The sequence below is a fragment of the Lathamus discolor genome, chromosome 4 (assembly GCF_037157495.1).
Source record: "Lathamus discolor isolate bLatDis1 chromosome 4, bLatDis1.hap1, whole genome shotgun sequence".
Taxonomy (NCBI): domain Eukaryota; kingdom Metazoa; phylum Chordata; class Aves; order Psittaciformes; family Psittacidae; genus Lathamus; species Lathamus discolor.
The window spans coordinates 11,798,154-11,823,965 of record NC_088887.1 but is presented as its reverse complement, the minus strand read 5'-3'; the positions used below and the strand labels follow the sequence as shown (position 1 = coordinate 11,823,965).

Below are 25,812 nucleotides of genomic sequence, written 5' to 3'. Positions count from 1 at the left end.
TATATGCATACTGCCCTGAACTAATACAGCCTGATAAAGCTTATGACCCATCATAAATAAAGGGAGGTTTTTCACCAGTTTCAAAGCACATGGAATCAACTAACAGAGATGAACACCACAAGAGTCGATTTTGAGAACAGAAAAGGTCTTACCTTTTCTTAAATTCTTGCAGGACTCTAGCTGTATTTTGAGAACTAAATTTCAACAATTCCTGGGATAGCACAATACTAATGCTGAAATTATTATTCAACTTTCTTTTCTGAAAAAAACCCCACCAATTTCACTGTGAAAGGAGCATCTAACCTGGGTTTGCAGTTTATTCATATTGGTACTGTTAACTTAGTAGGAACGAAAGGTGATTTGGCAATATCAAAAACTTTGGGGTCTAAAAGACTGTTGCTCCACAGAACAGGTAGAGCCTAAGAGCTGGAGGCTCCACTTCCCCCCTACTGCCCTCTGCCAATATTCCTCACCCTTGAACTTGGCCACCTCAAAAAGCAAAAGCAGGAGTTCATTCTCCAAGTTCCCTACAGTCCCTGCTGGCCTCTGTCCTAAGGTTGCTTTCATGGGTTTCCATTTGTACTGTCAAAAAACATCAGTGTGAGGTTTCAAATCCCATTTACTAATGAACTCTTTCATCTTTGTGAATGGGATAAAGAGATTCTTTGTCTGAAATTAGGGATTATTTTTTCTTGTTGTTCTGCTCATTTTTTGCATCTTTTCACAGGCTTTTTGTTTTCAGAAAACATTACAAGACAAAACTGAACCACGGTTTTAACAAAGAGCCTGACATCTCCAATTTGAAGAGAATTCTTGTATATACTAAATTGCATGCTGCCTGCTGCTCAATTGTTTCACATCTCTTTCTTCTCCCCAGATCACCAGGTGAGATTTAGGAAAGTCTCCCCAATGTTTACCAGCTCTATTAAAATCAAGATCTCTAGAAGAAGCTCATAATGAATAAAGTCAGAAGCCAACAGGAATGAATTGCAGCTAAAGTGATTTTGATAGTGATGATCCCTATAACCCGGCTGCTTCCAAGCTTGGCCCTGAGGCAGAATTTTTAAATTAAAAAAGAAAAGGATATACATCCTTTTTAATCTGATTTTTTATTGTCATGCCCTGATTTTTTTTTATAGGTCTTTGCAAAGTCTCGTTGGCTTCTGAGCTCTTGAAACCTAGTGTCATCATCTTTCCTTCTCCTTTTTTCCCCCTCGTAAATTTTACAACATCCTAAATCCACTGCAGAAGAGGTAAACCATCTATTCTAAAACTAGTGAGTGTTGAGGTTCACATCACGCTGCACATTCCTGCCCAACAAACTTCCAGGCAGGGACCACTGTGAAATGAGTGTTTTGAAAAGCTGACAGTTTAAGTTCTGACCTTCCAAAATCCCGCTTTAATCAATCCCTCCCTTATTTTTGCATGTTTTGCCAAATGGAAAAGAACATTTTTAAAAGGCCAATTAACCCATGCTGAGTAATCTGAAAGTGAACGCACTCAAAACAAGGGCCTTAAACTGGTACAACCACACAGGTCTACAGAGATTTTCCAGACTTTCACAGACTGGTCTTCTCCACAAAACACTCCCCCCTTTCTTCATGGAAATCCTTTACAATCCTGGGTATCAGAGGCAGACACTTGTTTTTAACCATTGCTATACAACCCAGGCTGAAAATCCCCAGTCATCAAATACGCTTGGGTAACAAGAACGATGACCTGGAGAGGAATACCTATAGCTCTAGATGGAAAGAGACATGTTTGAGGGGTCTTCCCTTTTTAATGTTAAAGAAGCGGCAACCTGACCCAACAACAAGCTGTTAGCTTCCTTTGGCTGACTGCATTATCGCAACCTTAACTCAAACTGCTGTTTCAGTGGTAATTCCCAAAGAAGAGAAAAGGTAAGCTCTAAGGAAGTCCTGCTCATGCCATTATGGAATAAGCATCCAACTGGAAAACCTGTTCCACAGTAAGCAGTGTGCTTTCACGAACCCCAGTGCAACCCAGCAGCATGTACTCACAATCAGATGACCCTGTGTGTGCGTGCAGGTTTGTTGGTGAATGTGGTGAGTGATGAGGGCCGGGCTCAGAGACAGAACAGCTTCAAGGTTCAGGCAGGGAAGGCCCGGCTTGGCGCTGCATGCACCCGTCTGAGTAATCTCATTCTCCTCAGACGCCTTCTGGTTTTCAGCTGTCTTGGGTTTCTTCCTGAAAATAAACAAAGAGACCTTTGAAGGCACTGACTGCATATTTGGGAAAAGGCATTTTTAGAATCTGTTAAAGATAACTTTCTTCACCCCCCCCCCCCCCCCTTTTTCCTTACAGGGAAGGAGGCAGAGAAGACTTTCCTCCATGCTTCTTGTTTGGAAACAAGCTGCTCCTTGTTTTGACTCTGATGCAATGGCCCTGAGACTGTGTTACAGCAAATAGGCCAAGCACGAAGCTCCTCATTCTGCCCCTACTGATGACATATAAAATGAAACTCGTCCCAGTGGTTTAGACAGTCAGAGCTCCATTTGACAAATATTAACTAAGGCTGTAGCATTCTGAATAGAGAGAGTTACACAGAAATGTAACAGAAATGTCTGAAAAGCAAACAAATATGCAAGTTTACAGTTCAAAACAAATCAGTGCAGAGACTCATTTTGTAGTGAAAACCACTGAAGCAATTCTGAGATGCAAAGGTCATCAAAGTAAAGCATTAAGATTTGGAGCCTGAAACAACATGCTATGAACACAGTGCATGCGAGCTCTTAATGCCTCGCTCCATCCAGAACCTCCAAGCATCTTGTAAGCACAAGGAGTTAAGTGTCAGAGGAACATCAGGCATGGAATTAATCACCACCTTTGCTTCACAAGTGGTGAAACTGAGGCAGAAAGGGAAGTGTTGAGCACTCTACAGGGGAGAGAAGCACCCACATCTCACTGTTTCTCCTCAGTTTTACAGGTGAAGGCGCTTCCTCTTCTGCTCCCCAAGGCAGATAGCCTCCTAGCCAGCTCGAGCCTCATGTTCCAGCTGAGAAAACCACTGCCCTGACCCAGCGCAAGGCCATGGCACCTGGGTAAACATCCAAATGGGATAAGGGGAAACAGCCTCAGACTACGCTAGGGGAGGTTTAGGCTGGATATTAGGAAAAAGTTCTTCACCAAAAGGATAGTCAGGCATTGCAACAGGCTGCCCAGGGAAGTGGTGGAGTCACCATCCCTGGAAGTGTTTAATACCTGTGTACAAAAGCCCTTAGAGACATGGCTTAGTGGTGGACTTGGCAGTCCTGCGGTAAAGGACTTCATGATGTTAAAGGTCTATTGCAGCCTGGTTGAGTCTATGATGCTCTGACTCTATGAAATTAAATGCCATTATCTCCTGCTGGCACCTGAGGCACAAGCAGTGGCGGGTCACCCCAGGAGCAGGCCCTACACAGGGTGGCACCTTGCACCATCTGGAGAACATGGTTTTGGGGTAGCATCCCAAAGCATGGAGGTGCCATTGGACCAGAGGCAGCCCTGCTCTGTGCCCACCCAGACCTTCCTGGCTCCCCATCTGCAGACAAAGCCTCTCTTGACAGGCACAGACTCTCCTGAGGGGCTGAGGCAGGAGCCCCTTCTTGCACACGCCCTACTCTCCCTTGTCCACCTAGGCCGGGTGCAGCTGACATGTTGAAAACGTGAGTTTTTAAACAACTCGATCTTACAGCAAGGAAAGCCCTATTCCCGCGGGGTGTTGGGGCTGGCAAGGAGAAGCAGAGCCCCGGCCAGTTACATAAAGGCATTACATAAGGGCGACAGGGCCGAGACCCGACTCCATTTCCCGGTGGCCGCCGTCGGGGGGCAGCAGCCGGCCGGGACCTGGCCTGGTCCGGCCCGGCGCCCCCCAACACCGCGCCCCAGCGAGGTGCCTCCTCGACGGGAGCCTGAAAGCTCTCGGAGAGAAGGGTGGAAAAACTGTAATTATAATACAAAATTAAGTTAAACGGGCCAAAAAAGAAATAAAGCAAATCTTCACCTCCTGGCAGGGTACTGAGCTCTGCAGGTGAATCACCGCCATCAGAGGGTCATGCTCATAACCCTGCAGCTGCCGGCAGCAGCATACACATCAGCGTGTCCTGGATTACATGGGCTCAACACCCCTGTGCCACAGGACAGGCAGATGGTACTGCTGCTCCACCCTCCATGTATATAATCAATATACTCAAAGTATACCAGGCTATCTAATCTGATCCAAATCGATAGCAGATGACTAAATGGACCTTACTTAAAGTTGCAGAGGTAGAGCAAAGGGATGAACTGATTCGCTCCGTTTTAAATGGAAGGAAAATCAAACCATTAAAAAACATATTTTTTTTTTCCTGAATAGTAAGCCACGCATCTTGTCACTCCAAGCTTGGGAATCCTTCTGTCTGCTCCCCGTTCCGTCACTGGGATCCATCTCGTGCTACACGGTTAAGGATGTATGAGACACAGAACTCCTACATGGGCACATACACTTTAAAGTGCATGGACTGCACGTTTTGTTCGTAACAGTCTGCATTGATCCTTGATGTATGAACTCCAACACATCTTCACGCACCTTGTTTCCAGATCCCACGACTTTCCCATGTGCAGCCAGCACACACCAGGGGCTTCAGGGAGCATGTGTATAAAACAGTTGTTATTTCATGTCAATGCTGCCAAAGAAGCTTTCAGATAACACTGCTTTTTGTCCAGGCAGCCAAGGATGTACGTAGGATTAGACTCTAGATACACAGAAGCCTGGAAGATGAACTGCTGTACTGAAGGCCTGTTTTCAGCGCAGCGTTAACCCAAGTTACACGCTCAGAATACAGCCTCTGACTTGCTCTATCCACACACAAAGTCACCTCCTCTGGGCAGGATGCTGATGTTATTTGCAGGGTAGGAGCTCAGCCTGAGGAAGTTAGACCAAGCAGTGACAGATGCTTCATCATGTGGGTGATCTGCATGGGCCTTCCAGGCCTTTAAAACTCATTAGAGGGACAGGTTAAAAAATACTTCAGCAACAGGCAGTGACACCAATGAGGCTATGCACAGCACTCCCTGCTTCTTCCTTTCCAAACCTGTTTGTTTTATACTTCGCTTTTAAGGCTGACACTATGTTATCAAGATGCTCCGGTGTCATCACTTTTCTTCATCAGAGCCCTGCAGTTTGGTGACTTGTGCTCAACAGCATGGGAAGAGAAGCAATGGTGTTGACTGGCACTAGAGGCGATACCTCTCCATAGCAGTTCATTTCTCTTACACTGTTCACACATGGCCTGCATCTCGGTACCACCTTAGAAGAATGCAGGCTTCCACATGAGGAAGGCTGAGTAAGGGAAACAGCCAAGTCAGCTAAAGATCTGAAGAAAACTTTCCAGGAAAGAAAAATCCTGGGGACACTGTGATCAAAACTATCTACAAAGAAACACAAACAAAGTTCTTCTCCAGACTGCAATATCCAACTGCTGCTGCCAGCAAAGGACAACGGGCAAAGCTGGAAAAATCCTGCTGTTGCAGTAAGTATATTGCTATCATTTTATTCTAACTTATGGCCCATATAGAAAGCTCCTATTGCTATGATCTTCACCTATATATTCTAATTAAATATTCTACATTCACTTACATAGTCCACTTCTATTGCTATCTTACTGCTAAAGTCTTCACAGGCAGAGCTGTTAAATGCTGATCAGGTTGTGGCATCTCTATCCTTGGAGATTTTCAAAACTTAATTGAACAAGGCCCTAAGTAACCTAATCCAACTTGGAAGTCAGCCCTGCTCTGAGTAGGGAATTGGACTAGAGCTCTCCAGAGGACCCTTCCAACCTAATTTTTTTTCTGATTGCACACTTCTATGAACACTTCCATCAGCAAGCTCTCTAGTATATCTCCATGTTACAGAAGGTAAAACGGCACGCTAACTGTGGAAAAGTATGATCTGTCATAGCTGTATCAAAGAGCCTGAAAGCACAGAGATAGGAGTGAGAATGAAACAACTAATCAATATTTTTTGTGGAACCTTCCCAAATTATACCTGTTCCTGTACCATCCGTCGACTTTGGTGACTGGCAACCCTGTGTGTTTATTTCAGTAGTAAGGGTCTGTCTACCTTGCTACTTAAGTTCACGTCATTATGTTCTCTACGGACTAATCCTGGGAAGAAGTAGTTTGCTATTTACTTGTTAGTAAGGGCACCAGAAGTTGCAACTTATTTGCAAAAGACTTGGGCATGTGCCCTTGGAGCAAGAGGCTCCATTCTGATCTCCAGTTACCTTTAAGCTCCTACCCCGCACACATCTCTGGTGCGTTACAGGTCCCTTCAAAAACTGAATTCCTAAAATTATCAGAGGGCTATCATCATCTTTGCTTCTCAAGAAAGATGGCAGAAAGCCAATATAGCAAAGAGATGGCAGTTCTGTATACAGACGTGATGCACAGACTCCCAGAAGTTGGGGACAGAAAAGATGCTGATTTTTCTAAGCTAATTTGAGTCTTGCAGAATACCTGCAGAATTTATGTTTGCTACTGATTTATCCAGTCCATTTCTAAACATTCTACCTTCTCTCTTCACATTTTCAATCCTACATGCAGGTACTTCCCTTTTGTTGGTAATCACTTCCAGGATTCCCTTCTATTTATTGCAGGGTTTTATTTTCTATTATGTTCATTTACGCCACTTAAGATATTTTCTCTTCCTAGCTGCATGCTCACGCTAACTGCATCCACTGTCATCCCTGAACTGAACTGTGCCTATCAGCACCTTCCTGCTCATGTGTAAAGAAAGACATACCATCACTGGCATCTTTTTATTCCTGTTTTCTGTCAATATTTTATTGCATTGAGGCATCCCCTCATTTCCATGTTCCTTAACACTACACTATCATAAAACAAGGTCTTAAATAGTAGACAACCTGCAATGTGCAGCGACTGCCATGATCTGGGCACTGGCTGAAAAACAGAACTGTCTCCTTCCTGTTTACTTGGAAGGCAGAACAGATAAAATGGTGGATGTCCTAACCTCAAAGCTAACTAGAAACTAATTACTACCTCTGAGCTTTGGAACGCCCTGCTACATTTCCCCCTTCTTGCTGCCACTCTTGCATACATCCTTATCTCCACACGATTTCTTTGCATGTATCCCTCTTGCAACTTTTACTTGGGTTTGGAATGCATTTCCCCTTGATGTTCTTACGGCAGGGCTGCCAAACCAGGTCTCTGTCAAAAATAGTCAATATATGTTGTATTTCTCACACAGCAGCTATAACTGATGCTTAAACCTTCTCTTACACAGGGAACAGCTCTCCGTCCTGCAGAGACACTAGGTTAGCAATGAACAAATTAGCTCAGGTATAGGAACCAGCATAGCTGTGCAGAACCCACAGTAGCATCCTGGCTCTCAGGGGAAGCTATGATAATGTGACTGTATGAGAATAATAGTACATAATGAACAATAATGAGGCAGTTTTCAGCCTCTGAATACAGGGAGGGCTGGGTCACCAACCAGACCTTTGTTCACTGCATATTAAACAGCATGGAGGGAACATGCCACAGGGCTGCTGATGTTGTTACAAGTGCTGCTGCTGGCTGATTCTGCCCACCCATGTTCCAGGCATTATTTCCCCTCTTCACAGATATGGCATCACCTTCTACTAAATGCCCTCAGGTCAGAGATGCCTGTAGTGCCCAAGCACTGTACTTAACTCACTGGTGTACAGATCATCTGTAACCCTAGTAATTCACAGAGACTGTACATACTTAAAACAAACCTCTGTTTTTTTCAGATCCTGAAAACATAAGAGTGCAGAAATAGTTCACATTCGATTGTAAGTGGTACTTTTCCCGAGTGTTCTGCTGCACATTCTTCCTCTGCCTGTGTGCGACTAACACAGCTCCCGATATCAGTGCTTATCACTGCCAGTGTTGTGTCTCTTCCAGACATGACATTGACAATACATATTTAAAAACTGACAAAGTGAAAGAGAGAGATAGTATAATCACTGAATATTTATATTTTATATATGTGTATATATATATACACACATAAAAGAAAAAGCCCTAGAGAACAGTAAAAAGCAGTGAAATCTGCCCAGAGACCTCACCTCAAAATTCAGGGTACTCTGAACACCAGAGCTGAGGGTGAAGCTTCCCAAGACAAGCTTGCTTTAAACCACCTGAGCCATCCCAGTTTTCCTGTCAGAAGTGTTGCTTCAGTAGTTTAGAAGTCCTGCACAAGCTGACTTCCTGAATATTCACACAGCTTCTCTGATGATTTTGCAGCCACATTGATCTTCATGCTGTTAGAGCCACATGACTGGCAGTTTGTTTAAAATCTCTGATTGCAAGTTTGTGTCATACAATGGAAAACACAAACCCCTGAAAACATCACCATAAAATGTAATATGAAAGAGAAATCCCAGCAGAATGCTGCAGAGCAAGAATGGGAAGCACAGAGAACTGACAAGAGAGGCCCAATGTTCTAGTGCAATGAAAGCCTGGGAAATTTAATCAACGCAGAAAAGTAAAATAAACTCAAAAATCCCTTATAGGAGACTGATTAACGCAATTAAATTAAACTCAGAGATTAAGTTAAACTAAGATTTAAATTTGCTGTGTCTGTTTCAAGCCTGAAGTGGGGTTTTATGTGCCCCAAATTTGTTCATTTATTTCCATCTAAACCACAAGTCCATGAAAGTTAGGTCCCACAACAAAACTTGCCCGACTTACAATCTCAGAGCATCTTGACTACACCAACACTGTGACAGTACTGGCAAGCACTGAGAATTTATCAGAAGAAATCAAAACTATGAGATCTACAGGAAAAAGTGCAAATAGCAGACAATCGATCATTTCAGAGAATAATTAAGCACAACATAAAGTCAAAATTCTCTCAGGCAACTTTACCTATGCAATCCAGCCAGATTTATCAAATTCTAATGGCCTTAAATCATAAATGACTCAAGGCCTGGAAAGAAACAGCTCCTTCAAGGAGCTGCAATAAAGCCAATCTGTATTACATGAAACACCAACAAGAGGAAAAGTGTCTCATTAAAAAGGAACAAGAATAAAAAAGAAGATAAACATTCTGAAGACAAACATGGATGAACCAACTAGAAAAGCACAAACTAGAGCAGTAAGCAGGGAGAACCTGCCAACCTAAAAGATACAAGCAGATCAAACCAGCCATTGCTGAACTATGCTGTGAGGCTGACTTAAATATTTAACAGTTTTTTATTGACATATTTTTTGCCCACATATTTCCTTGTAAATTTCAAAAGCAAAACTTAGCTTACCCTCATAAGTAATGCTCACAGGTGCTGCAGTTCGTTTTTGTTTTTTAAAGTTGTCTTTTTTTGCTTGAAACAAGAAGTCTTTTATAAGAGATAAAATATACTTACAGTGGTTTCCAAATGGTATCACTCTTCAGGTAAATTACTCCAAGCCTTGGACCTAGTGCAGACGTTCATTGGGGCAGGGAACAGAGAGAGGCTGTGTCTGTACCAGAAAGAACCAAAAGGAAAGGTCAGGATGTTATGAACCATTAGCTATACGCTTAGTTTTAGCTTATATGTAACTAACTGCAGCTGCAAACAATAGCAAGCCAAGACAACAGGAACTGAAAATCCCAAGAATTGTGAGAAATACAAACAAGGGCAACCAAACATATAGAAAAAAAAGTTCAAACCAGGTTATTCTTGAGGAATGAGCAACTTGTGACTTCTGGCAAGGTGAACAGAACCAGTGGACAGCAGGAGAATGACCACCAAGGGTCTTGGAGACCCTTGGAGACCACCAGAAGACGCTTGTGACAACGGGAAGGACTCTACGGTAATGAGGTTGGGGAAATCTTTTACTACATCTGAGTTTTCCAGGAAAAAGAATAAATATGTATGTTTAAGCTGTACATAAATATATGCCTCCTGCTGAGCTCAGAGGACACGATCGGAGGAGCAATCCGCCGTGTCCCCAGCACTGAAATAAAGGAACTGTCTGCTTCTTAACACTTAAAATTATGTGTTGAGAGGTTTCTTTATTGCTGTTTTGGGCAACAAGGGGGAAATAATAATTATTTACGAAGAGCATGAAAACTTGCTGCAATGCTAACTGGCATTCTCTGCTGTCAGTACAGCTGGCAGCAGCCTGGTAGCGCCAAATTCTTCCTGCTTCAATCCCTCCAGCCCTGGCTGCAAACCACAACAGAGTCAGTTCCCAGTTACCCCACTCTGCCCATCCAACATATTCTGGTGAAGTGAGGAGAGAAGGAAGATTAGCCAGCAAAGTGCTATCAGTAGAATTCATTTTGGGAAGTTGCTCACTCTAATGGCATGAGCATGGAGCAGTGACAGTGAGCTAGCACAAACTTGGCATTAAAGTGCATCTCGTCAGAACAAGGCTAGTCCTGTTCAGAGCAGCAACAAACGCTTCCTTGGGACTGAAAGACAGGATAAGGAAAGAAAAATTCTCCTTCTCTTCTCCTGCTGTCTCTACATCACAAAACCAATTGCCCATATCAACGCAGGAGCCCCACTTACTCCGATGAGCCTCCAGGTCTACTGTGGTGAGAGAGAAGTAACTTATAGTCAGCCTTTCAGGAAAGATTCAGCCCAGCAGCAGTTTTATGCCTGAAATCTCCTGAGCTAAAGAGAGAGTTGGACTCAATAGACTAATACAGAAAGGGATCCAAAGAAAAACCTCAGCTGCAATATTTATTAGAGGGTGATTTCACCACCCAGACCTAGGTTTTTGGAAGTATTTACATTTTTGGGGGACTTGAATCCCTTTCTAGACTAACATAACTCCTCCTCTGCTAGCTTCTTATGATCTTTGGGTGGCTGACTGTGGATGTTGGAAGTACGTCTGAAGTTAACATCCAGGGATAGAATTAAATCCTGCGCACTTTACCTATGCGAAGAACTCCTGGGACATCAGCATATTCAGTCCTACCCACAGTGAAGCCAATGGTGCTATTTCCATGAATAAATGATTCTGCCTTGTCTGATCAGACAAGAAAAGCAAATATTTGCTTTATCAAAGAAATCAAGAAGGTGAACGAAAAATTATAAGAGATGTAATTGTTATTTCACAGGTAGTTAATGTCACTGTGCAAGTTGGAATTTATGTCTCTAAATGCAACACAATAAAAAAACCCCACTGTTTGTGCAGCGGGAACACTGGAATGAGTGCCAGCAGACACAATGAAGGATTTTAGATGATACTGTAATAAAGTACTTGACAAAATATACATTCAGTTTTATGTTCAATTTATACGTTTTGTAATGATGACGTTTATCAGAGACTGGGATATATGCTACATACTGATTTCAAAAGGCTACGTGAAATCCGGCAGCTGTACTTCACAGGGGCTCAAGCAAACATTTTATTTCATTCCAGTTTCTGTAGGTTCTCTTCTCTTGGAGTCTGCTTTGAATTGCAAATTGAGTGAATTCAAGCACACACACAAAAAAAATCTTCAACTTAGCCTGAACCTCTGAGTTTCACCAGGGCTTGGGAGAGACACTATATGCCAGCACCAGGTTAGCTCAAAAAAATCACATAAAAGAGTGACACCTTTGACCATTGCCAAGGGTTGAATTTCAAAGGTGCAACGACGCCTGAAGATTCTGTGGATTTAAGTAACACTCAGCATGGCTTACTTTCAAGCTCTCCTTCTCACTTCCCTATATACACCCACCTAGTCTGTTAATGCTGACCTTGCTTCTTATATCCACTTTGCACATATCAGTCTGTCTTTTATCTGTCTGTTGCTCATCTTTTGAAGGCATAAATCCCATGTGCCTTAAAGACTGCCCAGTACTTCAGTTAACATGAATTTTTAACTTGTACTAGAAGCAGAAAAATCACAAGATCAGGTCTTTAGTCTTTACTTCTCCTCACTTCACTCCTAATTTCACACAAGAGATGCCTAAGAACTGCATGTACTAATCCTGCATATTTTGTCACCTCTCTTTTTATGTCATTATTGCTCTTCCAATCTCCAGGATCCCAATCCAAGTGGCTCTCTCTTGTAGCACTGCCTAGCACTCAATCTGCCTTCACATCAAGGGTCAGGCAGACAAGTTGTTAGAGATGGGCTGTTCAAAGTCCTCTACAAAATCTGGGCACTAAAATCTCTGTGAAAGGCAACACTTAAAATATCTTAAGTTTTCTCCATCATTTTTGCTATGGCCTGAGAAGATAGATATATCTCTTTTCCTCCAGTGTGACGAGCATAAAGCACTGAGATCATCAGCAGTTGATAGGTACATTTTAAGTATATAAAATCAACAAAGCTAATGGTGCTTCAGAAGACATGAGGAGTGCAACAGAGAAGAAAACACCCCAAAATTTTCCTAAAAGTCTTAATCTATCTAGAGAAAAAATAGAGGAAAAGGATTTTTGACCATGAGAAGACAGGCAAAAAAGATAGACAAGCAGGACAACAGGGGAATGGGATGCATGACATTGGGTTAAATAACTTCTCCCCTCTACCTGGGCTCCTTTATCCAGAAAAGGAAAGCATTCTATTTCTGCTCCATGAGGTACTGTGTGCTTAATTAAGATTTTGGAGGATAAGTTTTCTGCATGAATGCATTCCAGAAATGCAGACTTATTACTTAAATATTTCCACTAATGATAGTAACTTGGGCATTTTATATATGCTTACTTCTATTCCTTCTTTCGCTTCCCAAGCTTCATCTGGTAATCTGGAAGGTCTAAGAACCCTTAATTGTATTACTGGTTTTTATTAGGGAGGGTCCATTTTATGATAGCAATGATGTACTACAGGTTGTGATTTAAGATGTACACTTTAGGTCAATTCTATACTGGCATCAGTGGAGTTGCAGTGGGCATTAAGTCAGGAAAAAATGTGGTACTTTACATAATAATGCTGATGATTAATGGACTCCATATTCTGAGGCACTGATCCTCCTTTCTTTTCCCTCCTGATATTTGTGTCTTTACCCTTTCATCTCTTGTTAGTTACCTTTCTAGAGCTGTTCATTAATCAGCACCATTGATCTGATGTGGTCTGTCATATCATATTACTTAAAACACACATAAGCAAGCATTAGCCTGACTCTGCTCTTCACACAACACACCATCACAATATTTCCTTTACAGATGACTTAAGTATTATAAACATCAATTTCTTGCTGGTGCTTGTTCCTGAAGTTTGCTTTTTCCATGTTGGTACCTCACAGGACATTTCTATCTTTACCCCTGGCTGCACTGCTTTCTGCTCAGAGACACCACCAAACACCTTCAGTATTCCCAGTTTGTTAAAGGACCTCATATATCTGACCTGCAAGAGACAATCAATTGAATAGCTCTTTCTGTTTGCCCTAGACCTAGTACCACAGTCTGCTGTTACTTTCTCTTAGTGAGCCCTGATCAAGGGGACTCAATTTTTTAGTTAATTGCTATTTGTTTTATCCCTACAATGCTCTTTTCCCTCATATCTTCAGAAGTCTGCTTCCTTCTGCCTTTTGTGTGATCCCTAGTAATGAAAAAATTAAAAGATGAGCTTCTTGTGAGCTTATTTCTGATTATTCTTATTTGCTGTGTTGGCACAGTGCTGTCTATCATGAGGTAACGCAAAGTAAGAACTTGTTAGTGCCACAGAAGTTAGCATGCCTCATCTTAATCCACGTATTGTACAGGTCTCTTGAGTAAGGTGGGGTCGTTTTTAATTGATGCTTTCACAGCCATGATACATTTTCAGACTGAGCTGTCTAGGCTAAATGCAATTCTTTTTTGGTCACTTTTTCTCTCTGTGAATAGCATTTTAGGTGAAATTCTTAAAACAGCAACAAGAAGATGAGAGCATCAGTGTTAGCCATCAACAAATGTGATTTGAGACATGCTATCAGAAGGCCATAGCATGAATTTTTCACAAGTCAGGGTTTCATCTAGGAGAGGAAACTGCTAATTTCTCTATTCTACTGGGAACACTGTATGTGCACTATCAGTAATTGGGCCTGAAGTTCAGAAATTAATTTGTTAATAGATTGGACATTTGCAGAAAGATTGTTTAAAGAGGCTGGACTGCTCTAGCCTGGTAGAGGCCAATTTTGCACAAGGACATACATATGTAGGTGCTGCCTATTTCCATTAATGAAGATCTCATCATGCTTAGTGTGTTGGGTGTATAAACCCTACACTTGCAGAGAAACAGGTTAGATGGTGCCCAAGCAGACTGTATGTCTCTGCTACAAGGTAAAGCAATGTTAGGTAATGTTAAGTACCTGTGCAGCTTTGCACACCTGACTTGAAATGGCAAAGATAACTGGTACCTGGAAGAAGCAACTATAAGTCAGTAGTCGGTAGGCTTAATCAGAGCAGAAGCAGAGCATGATGAATACAAAGCGGTAATGAATAGAAAAGCTATGATGCCAGACTCAGCTGTGATAGTGTGTCAGACCATGAGGTATATTTTCACTTGTGGTGAAGAGAAGAAACAGTATTGTACATACAGATACATATATATATATATATATATATGGTAACCATATATATACATATGTCTGTCTGCCTAGTTATACACACAATTATTATTTTAAAATTATGCTATTCTGACAAAATATTGCTGGATATAACAACACAGAATTCTCTATATTCCTACTGTGGAGCCTTCACAATCCTATCTGAATGTTGAATGAAACAACATACTTTTCAAAGTGGGCCGTGACTGAAGGAAATATATAAAGTCATGATTTTACTGATGCTGGTGTCAAATATAGAGTATATCTTCAGTGTTCAGTAGAACTGCATCTACATAAGTTTTCCAGTGAACAGACTGATTTGTGGGTAGTGCTTGTATACTGCTGGAGTTGTTGAGTCTTGAGTGCTAGTTTCCTACAGATACTTAGTATTAATAGAAACAGTTTGAGAGTATAAACAGCCTCAGGCATTCATGTGCTGATGCTGCAGGTTACAAGGCAACAGCATTATGGTATGAAACTCAAAAGGTTCATTGGAGGGGAACAAGGTAAAACGCTAAAATTTTGAAGCCATGAACACTGAAGATGGTCAGAGTATTGCCTTGTTACTAAGAAGGTGACAATTGGACAATATGACACTGCCTTGCTACCTAAAGCAATGTTTTCACTAAACCAAAGTTATAGTTGTGCTGCAATTACTACCCATGTTTCTGCAACTGAAATATGAGTTGCCATCACTGCAATCACCAGAGACGAAGAAAATGTGTAGAAATTAAATTGCTACAGTGATATATCTGCCTAAGCTACTGCTTTGGCTAGATGAGCCAGATTAGCTCATGACAGATGAGCTTCATGAACATTTCATTGCCAAGGAACCCTGTCAAAATATTGGTGATTTCCCCGAATCTGTTCAACATCATGGAGATGTCAAACGAAATCTGAAAGGACATTATTTTTCAGGAAGAACAAAAACAATGAAAGCATATGAAGAGAATGAGCTGAGTCTTTTCCTCCTCTGCTACACATTGCTTTGGTTTCATTGAATGCTGTCCTCGTCAGTACTTTGGCATAAACCCTGAAACCCTTAGTCCCATAGATGTTGTTGAATTGAAGAAAGTACCACACATCCTCAAGGAACTGATCTCCATGTTTCAGCAACCAGGTTTGTAAACTGATAGCATATTTGCACCTAGGTGCAGGTACTGTATGATCTCAATACATAACACGATTTAATGAAGATATACACTGTTGGCACTGGTTCTGTCATACGCCCCTCCCTCCTGGACACAATGGTACTGCACTTGATGCATCAATGTCTGGCCACCAGATTTGTAGTTCTTATGCTGAAAGCTGATCTCAATCAGAAGTCTGAAGTATATTGTCATACATCATAGAATCACAGAATCAACTAGGTTGGAAAAGACCTTTAAGATCATCAAGTCTGGAAGATGATAAAAAATGATAACTTGATGGGAGTTATGAATTCCTGTTTCCTTTGTGGCTTGCCACTTGCAGAAACTATGAGATACTGTTTACGTTCATTTAATTCCACATAGGACAATGGAATACCACCAACTATAAATTTCAATGGACTTCAACCATTTACTCAAGGTAAACTAGGAAGTGAAACTTTCACTCATACATCTGTTTCTCTCAAGCACCAAGAGCCAGGTTATCTAACAAATAAACAGAAAAATTGAACAAACTCCTCCCCCCAAAAAAACTCTTAGCATCATCTTGATGGTATTCCTCCCTCTCACTGAACTTTCATTAAGTGACTTGTTTTGTAATGAGATGAAGAAACTTGCAGGATTTTTGCCTGCCTTTACTAGAGGAAGATTTACATTAAAAATCATGTTTGCATGGATTCTGGGTGCAGGTCTGAGACAAGGAATCTTTTCCGTTAAGTTTTAAGATTCATAACACCACTGCCCGAATGTTGAGCTAAACAATCGTACTACTGACAGTCAGGTAAAACACTCAAATGATTTTGAATATTTTTGTTTTGTTTTGTTTTGGATGACTGTCTTCTGTCTCTGAAGATTTCCCTTGCAAGTCAATCATTAAAGAGACAGTAACTAACACAATGAAAAGACTAGGTAAAAAGCATCACAAACATGTTTTCCCGTATCATTCTTCCCATGTGCTTGCTGCCTCTGGCCTCAAACTGTACAAATGAAAGCTTGTTTGATTTATGTCAAAAACTATATATAAAATATCACACAGGACCCACAGAGAAACAAAGTCACTCTGGGCTTTGGTTACTTTATCCATTGAGGAATAACTGACTACAGCCTTGGAGTACGTAGAACTGATCAAAGCGTTCGCTTCCTCACAAGCAAAGAGAAACCCACTGTAGATTTCCTTTTTCATGCTTCAGTGCCAAACCACAATGAAAAAAGTTCTAGATGAGTATGTGAATTATTCTAAAACATTGTTCAATCAAATCTGATGGTTATGCACATTTGTGAAACTCGTCATTTGAAATGTCAAGTTACTGACAGCAGTGTGTCCTGAGCTGTGATGTATATTTGTGATAATTATTTGCTTTTCTAAAGTTATGTATCATCTTCATCAAAACAGGATTTTTCTTAAGTGTTCCTGAAATGTAGAGATGCGAGTGCCAGCTGTGTTATTCAGATCTGGGTTTTAAATACCCTGTGCCAGGAAAGCACAGAGTCACGATATGACTAGAATGCTGTTTTTAAGGCACTTTGAGTTATTTTTCACTTTTCTCCTAAAACTGTATTCAGTGTGGCTGATGGAGAATGACTACTGACATTAACAGCAGCTGAAGTGATTTCTACTCTGTACGGTAAATACAGCATGATGTATTAATGAAAATAACATAGCAGTAATTGTTGTTATTCTAACTCCAGAATTAGCAAATGATAAACTCTTGGAATTTATTAGAATTCAGCATTCAGCTCTCTTCTGTGGCTCTTTGAGACTATTTCTCTCGTTGTTACAGAACTTTCTTGAATGAAACTGAAGGCAGTTGGCTCTGTTGTTCGTAAGTTCTGCTAATGTAGGAAGGCTGTCTCCTGAATGCTAAAAAGACCATTTCCAAATCTTCAGCATCTTCTTCCCTGACAGCAGAAATTACTACGCAGAACGGTTTAGATGATGCTGAAATGAAATTTTACAGGAGATTCTCAGTCTTTCAAGAGGAGACAGGTAGGGAATGGCAGTGACTTGAGGGGACCCCACAGCAACCTCCCTGCCTTTTATTTCTGGAAGGTGACACTCTGTAAGTAAGCACCCCACCGGTATTAACTTTGGTATTCTGAACATAACCCTGTTTTCCATCAGGAAAGAAAATCTGTGAGGAAAATCTGTGAGGAAAAGATTGGATCTTTGATTGTAGACAATCTGGCAGCTACCTTATCCCAACAGATAAGAAAATGGCACAGATGAACAAAACCATGAAGATATTCTGATATGTGGCAGATACTCTGATCTCTGCCACAACCAGCAAGAAGTACCGTAGGAGATGGATCAGGAATCTTAGCTGCAGGGGAGCTCAGACCTATTCTAGTTCAATCAGATTTCACAATTTGCTCTAATGAAGAGTGCTGGCAGAAGTTCAAAGCTACTCCAGGTCTCGACTCTCCCTCCACATTACTATAAAAATGACTGTAGAAGTGTTAACTGCAGAGAAGCCAAAAGTTGTTTTGGTTCCAGCCTTTCCCAGCAGGAGTAACTGAGAAAACAGAGTAGGTGTGCTAGTTCTGCTCACAGCAACCCCAGCCTCCCGCAGAACACCAGAGACACAAAGTGTGTGCAGCTCTGTCTCTTCTCGCAGCTCTTGCAGCCTCAGACTCTCCCTGCAAACACAGCTGATATAGATGCACCGCCTCAATAACTCCAGAAGCCTTTGGAATTAGCATCAACCTACACTGCTGATAACCCGGTGGCTGTTTGAGAGGCAGGAAGTATCAGGAGAACGGCTGTGTTCAGCCAGCATTGATTTCTTCAGCCTTTTGTCTGTGCCTGCTTTCTGTCTTGCTTGGAGGTGGTTACTGTTACTACAAGTAGCATGAATCATGTCTCTGTTAAAAAACAGAGCTTCAATTGTCTTACATAACCCCTGGTAACTGCATGTCTAATAATAGCAAGCCATTTCCAGGTAGGGAATCTGTCTGTGTTCCAGACCCAGACACATCCACATGCACACACACATATTCATATTACTTTCTGCACCTCAGTTCTGGGAAGGAGTGAGCTTTAACATGCAATATGACAGTTCTGAGCTGCAGGACCTGGCAGGTATTATTTTAAAACGCCATTTTTCACTTGTTGCCTTGAGAAGCCAGGCTGGAACATGCAATTTGCTTCACAGCCTAAGCAGCAAGAGGAAGCAAAAAGAAAACCCAACAGCACCATTTGGTTTTGACAGAGCATTGAATTCCAAGGGCCATGGTTGGACCCTGACCTGAAAGCTTTATGAACTCTCCTTCTGCCTCTTAAAGAAGGCCCACATTTTGATAAACTTCTCATAGTTCTGACAAACCCTTATTTTTTCCACCCCCCAGTTTCCCCCTTGGAAAAGCAAAGGACAACATTCAACTCCCTCATTACTATAAAGCTAAGAGATAAAGCTGCAGATCAATAATGAGGTCTTCAAGTGAACTTTCTTTATAAATTGAAAATACTAGTCATATTGTAAGCCATAAGTGGTCAACAGAAAGGAGTTTCTGAAGATTACTATGGTGTTGGAAATTCAACTTTCATTCAGTAGGAGGTCCAGGAAGAAATTCTGGCTGGTAATGTTGCTGCCATTCTGAGAGACATCGAACTGCCTGTCCTTTTGCCAAATAAGATGAAATTGTGTTGCAAAGAAACATGCTATCAGGTCCATCAGCTTTAGTATCTGGATTTGGTTAATAACAGACACAAGGCTCTTCAAAGGGAGAGAATCACAGAATATCCCAATTTGGAAGGGACCCATAGGGATCCTCAATTCCAACTCCCTGCTCCTTGCATGACTATCTAAACCAAAATCATATGACTAAGAGCATTGTCCAGATGCTTCCTAACTCTGACAGGCTTGGTGCCGTGACCACTTCCCTGGGCAACCTGTTTGCAGAGTAGTTCTAGAGTGATTCACAGGGTTTTCCAAAGAAACAGTTCCTTCCAATCTCTCTTAACATCAGTCAGCATACCTGGGCATCTAAACTTGGATTATATGCTATTACCAACATAAGAGCCAGACTACAGCCATCCCAAACTTCTATGTTCTCTTGGTTTAAGAGATGGATTAGAACCAGTGATTTGGAAAGTCAAGTTGACTTCTAGATTTGTTCAGCTTTGAGAGTTCAGTTTAGGTTCATCTCTTCACATTGTGGGAATGTAATAAACAGTTAAAAATTTAGCTGATGACATGATAAAAATGTTCCCCTTCAGTTTTTATTTCTGTATCTTTTATCTTTCTCAACTCAGACAATCTTTCTTGAAAGTTTGTTGGAAGTACTTGTAAACAGTAAAGCTTAGTGGATCAGATGTCAGAATCTGGTTCTATGCCTACTCATACAGTATAACTAGGAAGGATCTTTGGAGGAATCAATATTTACCTGTTTCTCAAGATCTACAGGCAGTAACTGACAATTTGATATTGTTATTATGGGATCAAGAGTCTTACTTATTATGAGTCCCCAGATCCACGAATAACCTTACAGTAAAGTCAGAACCAAACTAAACCTGAATTGTGTTTGAACTCACAAAGTGACTGGTCCAGCCAACAACTAGAGACCAGCTTTCATGATGCCCTCCCACTAAGTTAGTCCATAATACTCGACAGATTCCTGTCGGTGCTATAGGGGAAAAAAATGGACTGCTGCTTTTATTTGTTATCAAATAAGAGCCTATGGTTCAGCAGCAATAAGCCTACTGTGAAAAGTCCAAAGACCCAAGAAAATGAAAAAAAACCCAAATCAAACAACAAACCTGCTGAGTTGTAAACTGTAGTTTATCAGTCTCATGCAGTCATGAGTTGAGACTGTTACTGCCCTAGGGTAAGAAGTTCTTACCTTTTCTGTAGGAAGTCAAATTAATTTGCCTTCGCTACCTAGTAATCCCCTTGTCAAGCAGTAAGAAATTCAGATATCGGCCGCTCTGTGTTACAACGCACTATTTCGAAAGTTGAACGTGAGGAATGAATGGAAACCACAGACCATGCACCACTTACTGAACCTTCAACATTCTTGAGAGAAAAACAGTATTAATATTTTAGCTGCTGATCATAGTGCTATGTCCCAGATTCCTGCTAAGCATCTGAGAACCCAACAGATCCTGTGCATTCAGGTTATTTTTATTAGGATTGAAACTCCTGGAGGAAACATTTTCACTGGAGTCCCACTAAAGAGTTAAACAGAAGTTGGACTCAAGTTTACAAAGCCATCTGAACTGGCTTCAAGTAGACATGAAACATCTATGCATCTGGAAAATGGAGCTTGCAATTGTCTTTTCTGTGCCATCTGCTTTCAAGAACATTTTCTGCTTGGGAGTTGCATAAGCAATGAAAAAAAAGCACACAGACAACTTCCTGTACCATGTTTTTGGTCACTTGTAATGACGCATTACAAAGCAAACCACCTAAATATGCACAACTGTGCCTCACTCCAGATGACAACATGTATTATATAAGAGCAATGCCTGACATGGAGACACTTATTTTAAGATATCACGACACAAAGAGCACCCAATGGGAAATATACACTACATGTGAGAGTTGGGGGCAAGTGTCAGGGAGAGTTTTGCCTCCATCTTGACAGGCTAAGTGCAGTTCAGAAGACAGAAAAATCAAAAAGAGGATTTTTGTTGGTTTACAAAGTAAAATGACAGAACTTGTTGCATCTCCTTCCATCAAGGGGAGTTTAACTTGTAATGAATGTAAAATTTTTGTCGTTATTTAATGTCACTTTAATGCATTTTAGAATCAAAATTATTCTTGTCCCAAAAGCTTTTAAAAATATCATTTGTTTAGACTCGCTTTGTTTGCCTGTTGGGAAGCCATGGCCTGATTTAATCTCATATTGTGGCATAAATAAAACAATATCCACAGGAATTAGAACACTTTCACCAGAATAAAAATATCTACCTCTCCAAACGGGTCCCAAGCCTTTAAAACTGTACGTATGTACGCGTTGGCCTCCTTTTCTTTCCAGTGACTGCACTAATGGACTTGAATGGGGACATATGGGAAAGCCCAGTACCCATGCAAATGCAGGGAACTGCTGAAGATGAAAGGGGACTGAAGCAGGGTGTATAGCTAAAGGAAGGTAGTTTGCCTCTACTTTGGTGGATTTTACACTGAAGTTGAAATGAAGGAAGTGACTAGGTGGAGGGATGATGGTAGAGCGGTAGATGTGGTTTTTCTTGATTTCAGTAAGGCATTTGATACTGTCTCCCACAGCATCCTCATAGATAAGCTGAGGAAGTGTGGGCTTGACGATCAAGTAGTGAGGTGGATCGAGAACTGGTTGAAAGGAAGAAGGCAGAGAGTTGTGGTCAATGGCGCAGAATCTAGCTGGAGGTCTGTGACTAGTGGAGTTCCTCAGGGGTCGGTGCTGGGACCGGTGCTGTTTAATATTTTCATCAATGACCTGGATGAGGGAACTGAGTGCACCCTCAGCAAGTTTGCTGATGACACAAAACTGGGAGGAGTGGCTGACACACCAGAGGACTGTGCTGCCATTCAGCGAGACCTGGACAGGCTGGAGAGTTGGGCGGGGAGAAACTTGATGAAATTTAACAAGGGCAAGTGTAGAGTCTTGCATCTGGGGAAGAACAACCCCATGTACCAGTACAGGTTGGGGGTTGACCTGCTGGAAAGTAGTGAAGGGGAAAGGGACCTGGGGGTCCTGGTGGATAGGAGGATGACCATGAGCCAGCAATGTGCTCTTGTGGCCAAGAAGGCAAATGGCATCTTAGGGTGCATTAGAAAGGGAGTGGTTAGTAGGTCAAGAGAGGTTCTCCTCCCCCTCTACTCAGCCTTGGTGAGGCCGCATCTGGAATATTGCGTCCAGTTCTGGGCCCCTCTGTTCAAGAAGGACAGGGAATTGCTTGAAGGAGTCCAGCGCAGAGCCACAAAGATGATTAAGGGAGTGGAACATCTCCCTTATGAGGAGAGGCTGAGGGAGCTGGGTCTCTTTAGCTTGCAAAAGAGGAGACTGAGGGGTGACCTCATCAATGTTTACAAATATGTGAAGGGTAGGTGTCAGGATGATGGAGCTAGGCTTTTTTCAGTGATATCCAGTGATAGGACAAGGGGCAATGGGTGTAAATTGGAACATAGGAAGTTCCACGTTAACATCAGGAAGAACTTCTTTACTGTAAGAGTGACAGAGCACTGGAACAGGCTGCCCAGGGGGGTTGTGGAGTCTCCTACACTGGAGATATTCAAGGCCCGCCTGGACAAGTTCCTGTGTGATGTACTGTAGGTTACCCTGCTCTTGCAGGGGGGTTGGACTAGATGATCTTTTTAGGTCCCTTCCAACCCTTGGGATTCTGTGATTCTGTGATTCTGTGATTCTGTGAAATGAGTTTCCCCACTAATGAACAGACTCAGGCTACCAGTCCACAACTGTCACCACGGGATCATTCTGCAGTATAGATCTGACCTGGTTTGGGCATGGACACATGATCACATTACTATCAAATTAGCAAGAGTTTGTGTTGCTACAAGAGAACAGATGATATATAATCTAGCCTGCAGTCAGAGTGGCGCAGACAGGTGATATCTGACCTGGCCTAAAGCCTGCCATCTAAAGTTGTCCATTTGTTCTGAAAACATTCAAACCAGTTTGTGAATCATCCTAGATCAATACTTTGTGTTATACTGCTACAGTGGGTTTGATAGTGTATTATGACCCAGATTTACTGTGCCATCAAACCAGAGCTTCAGAAACTGCCCCATGCAAGTATGGACGCAAGCAATTCTACCAATCTACACGGTAAAACTGAGGTTGCAAACAGCTCTAGGGAAGACAAACACAAAAAAAGGTGTAAGAATAAAGGAGTTAATTTCCAAATCTGCACCTACTACTTCCCACTTAACCAGATTTTCTTCCTGCCTTCAAAACACAGTGGTTTTATTGTTAATATGGGGTTTTCCTAGATAATGGACCCAGTAGTCTAGAATCTGCAGGACTAGATTAGTCTCAGGAGACCAGTCCATTTCAGCCTGTGGCAACAAAGTCTCAGGTTAATGAAACTTGTGTTAAGATTTCAGCTGAATTAAGCCAGTGCACAGTTCATACAGGTCACCTCTGCATGTGAAGGAACATCAATGTGTTTTGTGTATCTACAATTCATTAATAACAAAACCTGGTTCATATCCTCTTTGCTACAGCATCCTTCCTCTGCCTCCCTCTGCCGCCTGGCCCCCTTCCTGACTCTAATTCTTTACACCTCCAGCCATCAGAAGGACTCCATATGAAATGTTGTTTATAATTACAGTGGCAAGACTCCTCTGGTTTTCATGGAAGTTACATCCTCATAAATGAGAGCAGAATTTGGCCCTCTGTCTTTTCCAAAGGAAGACTAACGATCAAATAATTTTCTCACATCTCTGTTTGCACTTTCACAGTCTGGTTACATTGATTTGTGTCTCATAAGTAGACGTTTCCTTTGTTGGTTACAAATCAATGTTATAGACCTAGCCTGCCTGCACATTTTTCCCCTTCCCTCTCACTGTGTGAAAAACAAAGTGCAGCTACAGTTCTTCTTGCTTTATAAATGTAAACTTACTTGATGAAGCGTAAGAGAGAAAAGCAGATAAAATTCCAGCTCTCCCTCAAAAAACCAGGAAATGTCTGTGCTTAAATTTCTAATTACTGAGATGCTTTATGGGATGATAAACACCTCTATCATTTCAGCCCTGACACAGTTTTGTTAACCTAGTTATAATCCTCTCCTTCATATATCGCAAGATTTCCCATAGCAGTCCACTGTGATATCACAGCTATGACTTCATGGCATGAGTAAAGAGAAGAAAGGCAAAGGTTTTCATTTGCCGCAGGACTAAGTTGACACACAAAGCTCCTGGAAAGGATAGAAAAGAAAAGGGTTTGCAATTGGTGCCTGAGAGGCAATGAGCTTTTTGACTGAAGTATGAAAATACAGCAGTGAAGATAGATGGGTATTTTACTACAAATGGATATGCGTGATAATAGGAAAGAAGTAGTAAGAAACAGAGCCATCAATCAGAATTAATCACGTGAAAGAAGGTACAGGTGTAAATGTGGAACATCTCGGATTGATTTGCCTTTATTAAAACAGAAGGAAAAAAAAAAGTTTTTTAAAAAAGAGTAAAGGGAGCCTCAACTCAATCTCATCAATTTTAATACTACAAAGAAGTTCAGTAAGCGACAGTTCCACCAAGTTGATGGAAGACTCGTGGCTGCCAAAATAAAAATAGAAATAAATTAGAGATGCCATCAATAAAAATAATAAGGTTTAAAGGATGTGAGATCAAAAAAGAAAAGAAAAATTCTACAAATACGGAACAAGGCTTGCTACACTGCCATCGCCACCATCAAAGAGGATCCTCAGAAGTCAAAAGGGAATTTTATTCATTTTAAAGAACAGCACTTGCAATCAGGAAATCTGGGTCCTGCTTACACCTGTTCTGGGGAACCCATGCTTGGCTTTGAGAAAGATATTTCAGTGCTCTGTGCTACAGCTTCTCTGTAAGGCCAATCAAGATAATAACAGATCGACTTTACAGGCATTTTAAAAAGCTTAATTTACAGGTGCCGAGAAAACACTTTAAGGTTTTTATGTAGAAACTGTTAGATGGAAGGAAAGACAAGAAGGAATTTAAAGATTTGGGGAAAACTTGAAAAAAAGATTCCACAACTCTCCTGGAAATCATAGGAAAAGAACAAATATCTTCCTTTTTAGGATTTTATTTCCAAAGGAAGCTTAAAGCTTCCCAGCCACATGGGCAAAGAAGTTGCCTTTACAAACAGTGCAAGAATCAGTGAGTAGGCGGTACTGGGGAGCCCTGGCTTTGCTGTGTGCTTGCACAGCCTCACTCCCTGCTGGGCCGCAACCTTGCCACTGTATGCATGTGCCTATTCCCAGGGAGATAGCACGCTGCTGCTGGATTCATGGGAAGAGAGGTGAGGAGAAATTATGACTACTTGGATAGCTGTCAATTTGCTCAGACTTTTGCCAGCAGCAGTTCAGGCAAGAAAACGTTAACTGTTGGTATAAGACTTTGGGGACCAACCATTTGGATTTTCTGTTCTATCAGTCTATGACAATTACCTGCTTTGGTTGTGTTTAAAATGGGCCTGGCTTTCTAACTTTTGAGTATTGTAATAGTAGATCCAGTGGAATAACCCTTGATAGATTAAATCCATAAACTTGGTTAGAA

The 25,812-nt window shown here is 41.5% G+C and overlaps 1 protein-coding gene across 15 annotated transcripts in view; it reads right to left on the bottom strand.

Moving 5' to 3' along the window:
* Positions 1 to 25,812, bottom strand: part of ZBTB20 (zinc finger and BTB domain containing 20) — a 490,951-nt gene that overhangs the window by 26,651 nt on the left and 438,488 nt on the right. For all 15 annotated transcript variants that reach the window (XM_065676360.1, XM_065676359.1, XM_065676353.1 and 12 more), the window contains 2 exons: positions 9,387 to 9,483; positions 2,022 to 2,208 (listed from right to left, as the gene is read on the bottom strand). The gene's annotated coding sequence lies outside the window, so the exon portion shown is untranslated. The remainder of the gene's footprint in view (positions 1 to 2,021; positions 2,209 to 9,386; positions 9,484 to 25,812) is intronic.